Source organism: Numenius arquata, chromosome 2 (genome assembly GCF_964106895.1).
Source record: "Numenius arquata chromosome 2, bNumArq3.hap1.1, whole genome shotgun sequence".
Taxonomy (NCBI): Eukaryota; Metazoa; Chordata; class Aves; order Charadriiformes; family Scolopacidae; genus Numenius; species Numenius arquata.
Genome location: NC_133577.1, coordinates 118110397 through 118119951, shown reverse-complemented (window position 1 = coordinate 118119951; position 9555 = coordinate 118110397).

The following is a 9555-nucleotide window of genomic DNA, read 5'->3' as shown; positions in this document are numbered from 1 at the left end:
TTATTCCCTTCCCAGTTTGGCTTTACAGAGGCTGTAGCACACCAAAGCCTAACTGGGCTTTGAAGCAGAAAAATTATTAGCTCTGGGACAAAGAGAAATTTCAGTAACTACAGAAAAATTAAAAGGGTTGGGTTATATTCAGTATGAATAGAAATGATTCCTTGTATTGTTAATCATGCTAAATATTATTAGAAATACTATATCTAATAATAGAAATACTATTTCTTTTAGTTCTACATTTCCTTCAGCTTTCTCCAGTGAAACATTTTGGGCATGCTGCAGGGTTTTGGAAATTACAAAGGGGAGATCAATCCGTAGGCACTAGAGACTGTTCTACATGGAAAAGGTATGAGGGGAATCATCCCACCATACCAAATAGGTGTGGGATCATCCGTGTTCATTTGAAGATCTGGGTACTTAGGAGGTGAAGTCCTCTCTTCCTCCCCCCACCTCGTTTCCTTTCCTTGGTGGGGCACTGAGTACTTCAGGCTGAGAAGTCATGTGAGTAAATGTCCTTGGGCTTCTGGGTGAACATCCCAGTAAGGATCCATGGACTGACCTTCATCTCTGCCCTTCTGGGAGCTGCTCAGGTGGCTGCTGGAGGCTGCAGGAGAGCACGCTGGGGCTGTGCTGGGCAGCTGCTTGCTTCTGGGAACTACAACTGGTTTTAAGGAGCCTTCCTAACCTGTAGCGTGACTGTGGCAGTGATGGGAACTCTTCAGAAGGGACAATTCTGAAGGTTACCACCTATAACATTACTAAATACATTTGTCTTCTAATTATTAGCTTTCCTAAATTCACATGAAATAGAGGAAATGGTTTATTACTAGAGGATATTTTTCCTATTAAATCATCTGTATAAAAGTAAGCAAATAGTTAACTTCTGGGAATCATAAGACCATTCTTGCAAGTAGCTGGAACAATTGCTATCTGCGTTTCTGTTCAGAACCTTTAAGATAAAGCTTCAAATGCAAAACAGTGTGAAAACCTGAACCACCAAAATCAGACTTTAGACTCTTTTAATGTCCAAAGAATAAATTAAAGAATTTGAGCTGCTTACATGATTTTGTTATTATTTGTGCCTGGACTTCATTATTTATTTTCTTCAATGCAGAGATCACATTCTGAAGAGATAAAGACAAAAATCTAGTTTTACTACTCACTTCTGTGAGAGTTAATAGCCCAGTGACTTCAAAAGGAATGGCACATAGCTCACCAAGCCTGAATTTGGTCCACAAAATATAAAATGAAATATGCTTATGCAAAACAAAATCACATAAGAGACTTAAAGGATGAAATCTAACAGTCCTGGAATCCAGAACAGAAGCAAAAAGTGAACAGAAGGAAAGTCAAACTCTGCTACCACAAGATTTCACCATTTTTTTAAGTATGTGTAAAATGATTTATTTCTTTATGCGGGTTGTTTCTTTACCTAAACCTCCCCAGTCTTCAATGATAAGCCTGCTGCAAATAACACAACTGAGGGTGTGCAGATAATATTAAAAATGCTGTAGAAATGGAAAGGATTTTCCTCTGAACACATCTCAAATTCTCCGTTTAATTTTTGGTAATACTGCTTTTATTAAATTATTTTCCCTAACTTCAAAGTTAATTCCAAAAAGAACTGAGGATGGCAAAAACTACTTAAAGAACAAAGTGGGAAAGCCTGCTTTACATTAACCTGCAAATTGAGACAGACAACAGAAGAAACAACCTTGAAGATCCACTTATGCACATGCATTATACATACATGTAGCCCTCACTTTGGCTGCATTCTTGCTATTGAATAACCTGGCTTCCAAGGAGAAATAAGTACAAAGAAGAGGAGAAGGGAGGGAATATGTCCACCATCGGTGTCTCTTCCTTCCTGAATTGGTGCCTTTGCACCATGTAGGTGTGAACTAGGAATTCAAAACTGGCTTAAAGTTAGTTTAATTAAATCCTGTGCCTGTCAATCTCTCTGGAATCAATTACATCATGATATTTCTAATCAAGGCAAAGCCAGAGCAAATCAGCCTATGGGATCAGAAACCCGGCTGTGCCCTGTACAACATTACCTGACTCTTGTCTCAACTAAGAATATTTTGAAAATTATCTTGCCTGAGTGGCACCGCAAAGCATCCAAGCACCTTAGCAGGATTCCAGATTTGCAAAATGAGGGCAAGATCATGATCAGTAAAGAGTAATATGCAAGAAACTTTCCCTTTTCATCATCCCTTGCTCACAGCTGCCTCCAGTTGCGGTCCTCTTCTCTACCTCTGCCAGGCATGAATTCATGCTCCACCATGCTTCGGGTCGTTGCCATGAAGCTGCAAAGGGACTGCTTTATTAAGCACATCCTCCTCTTAGATTTCCACTGACACAGCACTATTCTATCCTTCCAGCATACAAGACACTTTTTTTTATACACCTACTGAACATCAGACAAGTTCAAGGTACACCCCATATATTTGTTCTAGCCGTCTGATTCTCTTACTGATGCTGTTCAAACCAGGATCAGCTCTAGACCAGATCGTACCAAGCACTGCTTCTAGTTCTGTTAACTTTCATCCCACAGCTTCAGCGGCTGTTGGTCTCACACAGCCCTTGTACTCCTGACAATACTTGTACATGCTGTATTCAGCCCTGGCTAGCATTTGGACTGGGAACTTGAGAGTGAAATGATCTACAGGCCGCTGCTCATTAATGCATCCAACCTCCAGAGATGCAGAGGAGGCAAGAGATCTGAAGCTCCAAAAAGCAACTTTAAAAAGCCTGATACAAAAGGTACGTGCCCTGTGGCGGTACGTGGGGAGGTGCTGGTATGCACACTTGGAGTGCTGATGTGGTGTAAGCACACTACGTGTCAGTCCTATTTCCACCAGTGGTAAAAGAAGAAAAAACTGTAAAAGAGAAAACTGTTAGAATCATAGAATTGAATTGCCTAGGTTGGAAGGGACCTTTCAGATTCATCTAGTCCAACAGTCAACCTAACACTGACAAAAAACATCACTAAACCATATCTCTAAGCACTATGAAACTGTTGTGTTTCCTTATTAAAAAGTAGGTGACAGGTGCTACTCTGTGGATTGGGAAAATGTCATCAGCTATGAACTTTTTGTGTGATTTAGCCGCTTTGGGGTTATATTGAGTAAGGATGGTGACAGTGCGAATGTAATATATGAATGGTTTCCTTTATTACTGGCAGAAACAAGCGCTTATGAAAAGTACATGGGAGTATTCAAGGATTTAACGGAGAAATTAGGTAGCTCTCTCTTTCACTAGTAAGAGACCCATCATGAAAAATAATTAACAATTACATTCTTTCAGTGCCGTTTATTTGGTTATGTTGGAGCACTTTGCAAAGCTGAGTCAACAGCCAGTCACGCTCAAAGTTACAAGGTCAGTCAGTCTGGGAAAATCAGGAACAGGTTCACCGTAACTCTGATCCCTGGGGTCTGTTCCAAACCTACGGAGTTTGGATTAATCAGGGTAAGTAGTGCAATATAAGTTAACAAAATCATTAACTATCAGGTGGGCTTTTGCATATTCTGAGAACAGAAAATGGCCGGTGCTGGTTACTTTTTCATAAACTATTTATTATTCACAAGACCAGACAACTAATTCTGCTTTGTTTGGATATGATGATGTTACAATTCACATACCAACAAGCCTCTCCTATAACTCATTTGGTACATTGCCCTTTTATAATAATGCACTCCCTGTTTCATTCCTACTGAAAAATAGTCTTAGCCCCATACTGGTTTAAAAACATCATCCACATTGACTTTATTGATCTAGTTCTTAACTTGAAAAAACTTCCACTATGTCCCCTTGAAGACTCTTTAATAAAAACAACCACAGCTCCTTTAACTTTTCTTTATAGCCTATTTTGCAGAGCTAGTGCAATCTTTGTTGACCTAGTCTGTACCCGCTCCAAGGTAATAATAACCTATCGATGTGTGCAGGGACTGATGTAGTGCTCAGTATTTGAAATAGTGCTTGACAAGTGTCTTGTACAGAAAAAGCATCACTTTTTCGTAGCTTGTTTTTTATCGATACAACACTAGGTGTATTTTTCTTTCTGAGGCATTAGTTGGCATGAAAATTCCAGTTACTGTTTTCATACAAGCTCCCAGTCTTATTTGATTGTTCCATTTAGCACCTATTTCTTGGGCTGTTTCCTCGATCTTACTCTAATTATTTTACAGAATTCTACACTGCATTTCCTTTACCATCTGCTGGTTTAATCAACCTAATGATCCATGTCCTCTGAAAGCAGATTGCATTACTCCTTATTATTTGCTCTGCTTCTGACTTTACCATCATTCTCTCTGTAGACTGAGGACTTGGCTCCAGTTCCTGGCTCCTGATAGGGGCAGTGACAGAACAATTTTAAGCAGATGTTAGATAAGGTTACCTCCAGAGGTTTTAGTGTCATCTCCTAGCACAGCTCACAGTAGCCTAAAAACTACCTGAAATGAGAGTGGGCACCACTGATCCTCACAGCTACAACTACTTAAATCAATGGATTCAACAAAATCATGGGGGTTGGGGTTCCTTAGCCATGCTCTAAGCGGTGCCACAGGAGGGGGGATAACACAAAAGCCCACTTACTGCCTATGTTACCAAAGATTTCTCCTACCAAGACTGACTCAATAGCAATTTTACACTAGCTTCAAGGTGTAAAGCAGCTGAAGTGCTGTCAAGATCAAGCCCTTGTTTTTAAATACTTTTTTTTGATTGTTTTGATGTAAAATTGTTGAGTGTTTGAATCAGGGCCCTTAAGGTGACTCAGAGCTACTCCAACAGTAACGCTGGTGAAACACTAAATAATCACTGAGGATCGGAATGTCACTTTTTTCCTGTTTAAAAAGCGTACACCTTGACATCAAACAGAAATAAGCTGGAGTTTCAGCAACGACTGGTGTTTAAGCTCAGACCTAGGGTCTAACATAGCTACTCATCCTCACTACCACTTCTGTGGAAGCAGATCCAGTGAACACGTTGACCATCAGACTCTTGACTCCATTAGCAAATCTATTGAATAGGAAAAATACTTTTTCTTACAGGCTGAAGGCTTCTCTGCTCAGGTACAGCAGTCACCAAAGGTATTCACAGCATGTCTTCAGAATACAAGTCTACAGCAGTAAAGTTGGGAGGGGAGTGGTGGTGTTATGTCATTGAAATGAGTTGCTTTAGAAAAGTACCTGGATTTCCATGTATCTTAGAAAAGAGATACCTGCCTTAGTTTCTTCTGCAGCTATGAACATTAAGGAGTCTATAATCAGTTTCCTACAAATAGGTTGTGAAATACCCTAGAATATTGGAAACATGGGGGCAAACACTAATCAAGAGCTATTATGGGATACTCTTCTGAGATGGCAGATGGAGGTGAAACAATATTCTCTAGGTGATGTTAAATAGTCCACCTCATCAAAGTGTAGGCAGCTGAACTGAGCCCCTGAATAAAGCTTCAGCATATGTACCAAAGCCTTCTCCAGTGACTAGGAAGGGCAAAGCAATGGGGAGAAGGCACGCAGAATGGCAAATTGGTTATCTCTACAATGAATATGTCAGGTGTTATTTTTGCAAAAAGCCAATGAAGCTTCACATACTGCCAGCCTATCCGGGGTATTACACAATTAATACTTTTTTACCAGCTGTGATTTATAAGATCTTTTAAAATGAAGAAAAATATATCCACTGCACATCCAACTGCCTGGGAGGGTAAAGCACAGATAAGAAATCAATGTTGCATAGAGGCTCTGCAGAGAGAGCACATCCTGGCCCCAGACGAGCCTGACGACGTTTGCATTCTCACAGAGAAGAAGAGCTAATCAAAGCTGTGACACGGTTAAGTTCCCCTAAATTAGAAGATAAGGAGGAAGGGGAACTGAAGTCCCCAGGAAATTATTTGATACTTCATTTGTGCTCAAGAGGCAACCCGACAACTGTCACTGTCACAGGGGGGACAGAAACGCAGGAGAGATGCTGATTCTTTAAGATAATGCTGAAGGAGCAGAGCGCTGCTGATTTGTTTCCTCGGCTTCTGTGCCCCAGAGAAATCTCACAATGACAAGTACACTGGAAGTTGGTTTTGTTATTTGTTGTTTCCTTTCCAGAACTTGGTTTGTAATCAGCAATTTAACCTTCGCTTTTCCACGTAGCTTGTTTCATAACTGAACTTGCTGAGCTTCTGAAGTCGAGGTGAAATCCAGCAAATCGGTAGCACGTGAGAGTGAGAACCATAGCACTGTGATGCTGAAGATTATTTAATGCAAATAAATGTAACAATATCATTTCAAGTGCTCAGCTCCATGTAAACATGCATTAAAAATTAAAATGTGTTTGAAGGTGGCTGCATACTTCGTGGGAAAGAGTACGTGAACCCCAAGCCAGCCTTTTTGTGCATTATAAAACAGGGTAGGAGTTGCCTGACCTGCATAGTCCAGGCCAGAAGACCTCCTTAAATAAATTGCATTTGAGAGAACATTTCTCTAGAAAGACCTTTATTAATTACCTGCAGGGTTCCTGGCATGCGGGAATCACAACAACGACTCTCAAAATCTGCCACTGCTTTTAAGAGCCTCTATCTCACTGGAATTTATCTGAATCCGGTTTCTAGACAGTGAATCATCATCTCCTTTTGTCTAATGGTTAGAAGACACATTACCACGTTTCTGTTCTGAATGTATATGTGGGTTGATCAAGTCCTCTTGTAGCCTCATCTTTGCTAATCAGACAGATTAGGATCCAGAGTCTTTCAGGTTAAAGCACTGCTTTAACTTTCACTGCTGTTCTGTGAACCATTTGTAATTAACTAATATCCCTCATTAACAGGGGTACTGGCATTACACATACCAGTTGCACCACTGCCAGATACTCTCACTTGATTTTCTTCTGCGTGTGCATCCCAGAGTCACATCTATAGAGATGTTTTCCATCATTCATATGTGATGTAGATGATTTATAACTTTAATCTGTAAAATGAAATGTTGTGTGGTACTAAATTAAACAACATATAGAAATTAAATAATACTGTGTAAATAGTTAGTATTAATAATATTTCTTTAAAAGCAAAGATGCAACTGTAAAATCTTTTTTTTTTTTCAAATGTGTGTTGAAGGTTGGTCCAACTCCCATAAGAAATTGTTATATGGACTTAATGCTTTGTCTGTCTCAAGAACATCTAACCACTACGCTATTATAATACATAATTCTCTGAGTGGGACTTTCAAAGACCATGGTCTCTGTAAAACTGATCTCTGGAAGTGATCCTAGGAAAATGGCTTTATGCAGAATTACTGTTTCTTTTGTTGGCATAATGCAGTTAATGCTGCTAGTCCTACAAATCTAATGTAGTGACATTACTCTTCATCTTTCATATTTAGTGCCCTCAGGGTTTTCATTCAGTTTTACCTTGGGATGATATTTTGCATATGTAAAAAACAAAACAAAACAAAACAAAAAACCACTCCTATTTCTTATTTGTCAGGACAGATACAGAATTTTATGGCATCTGTGGGAGGGAGATGCCACCCATTTGATTGCTGTCTCTGGTGCTAAGGCATACGACAAGAATAGGTAAGGAGTCAAATGCTCAGATAGTTTAGTGCTATAATGATTGAAACCACTCAAAAAATTGATCCCATTCAAAATGCAAAATTAAAATACTATGCCTTTTGTGTAGATTTACTGGGCAGAAAGACAAAATGCTTAGAGACTGATCCAGCCTGTAAAAATGCATCTGTTGGACAATTTCAAAAGTATTTAAGACTTGTAATTGTTATACTAAACAACTATTAGCCTGTTCAGTGATACAGTATCATGTTGAGATTGTGAAAAGCAGGCGGAAGGATTGAATGCGCAAGTCCTTCAGCAAGGAGAGGTAGTTCTGCTGGTGGTTGTGATGGCAGATCCTCTCCCCACTCTCCCAGAGAGGTACCAAGCCCTGGTGAGGTTCTCATCTCAGGGCTTACCTGCTCCCTCACAGGCAAATACTTCTTGCAGACAGCCAAGGGAGGCACCTAGACACCAGTCACCGAGAATCAGAGTTACAGCAACTTCCTATGCCCTAGGGCTCTGGAAAAGCTGGGAAAATTCAGCCAATGATGCACATTTAAGAAGGCTGCAGAGAATGAACTGATCTCCTGCCTGGGAGCTGCTCCCTGTTTTTGTGTCGATGAATCTTTTAAAATTTACAGTTGAGTTTCATCAAACATTTCAAAGTTCAGGGCAGTCACTGTAAACATGCTGGAGTTGTACCTGAGTGGCACTCAGAACCTTGTCTAATGTCCACAGTTATTTTGGCATTGTTCTTCTTTCCAATCAGAAAGAAATGCATCAATTAAAAAAAGAAGGCCCTTTCAGTCTGTATTTGCTATAGTACTTGAATTCACATGATCATGTTTCACTTCCGTGTGATAGGTAGGAACTAAGAACAGTCTTTTTTGGTCTCTTGCCTGAAGTATATCTTTGAACAGTTGCAGCTGGTGTTTTCTCTTCTTTTGGACTCTGACAAAGGAGGGATTTTTTTAGGTTTTACCTTGCTTTGATACAGTTATGTATTAAAAATAAAATAAAAAACCTGCAACAACTTTTTTTCAGCAGTCACACTGCACAAAACACAAGTAAGGAGTAACAAGAGGAGGTTCAGTAACCTTCTCACGCAAGATGAAATATTTAAACATCATATCATTCAGGGAACAAGGACATACTTCACCCTGAGAAAACAGGATGTATCTACTGCATTCCTGTAGGAAGCATTAAAACCTCTGCTTGAGGGCCAAATAGTATCATACACTGTGCATGTAGAAGAGCAAGGAAGAGGCAGTTGACAACAGGACTTTAAGGAAATCTCTCTGCAGGCAGATTTCTATGTCAACTTCTCTGCTCTGTTCCTCTGGACAACAGCAAACACAACAAGGCTGAGGAGAAAACTTTTTGCTCAGCTACATTTTTCTTGGATTCAGGCATTCATCCATGCAGAAGGCTACCTCAGCAGATCTATGTGCTCCTAAACACAACTTCTGTGGGAAGCATTAAACCTAGTAAACAACTTCCTTTTCCAGTCCTTTTTCTGTCCTGTGCCATGGTCTTGAAGCTGACAGCACATGAGCTGCTGAGTCCTGGAGCCACCAGTGCTCCTCAAGCACGAGCCACCCACATTTGGGCTTTTGGGTAAGGCTAATGACCCACATGTGATGTGGCAGCAACTGTGTCTTAGGAGGCATAGGTAGGATGTTTAGCATGGTGAAGATTGGGACCCACCAGTGGAGGTTTGGGATTTCTGTTTTATCCTGGAAGGTAAATGCTGGATAAATTACAACCCAATGAGGCTGGACTGTGGTCTGCTGATAACCACCAGACCATGAACTGTTTCTGAGGTGTCTGCAAAAAGTGACAGAGAAAAGTGAGTCTATTGTTGGTTTATAGAAACTTGCTATACCAGCTCTGTACCTTCCCTGGGAAATGTTTATGGGCCTACAAGCTGGAAAAGGCTGGGAGTCTGCGTGTGGCTCTGCTCAGAGCAGGGTGGCTGTTTTGCTGCAGCACTACTGAGAGAACCTCCTC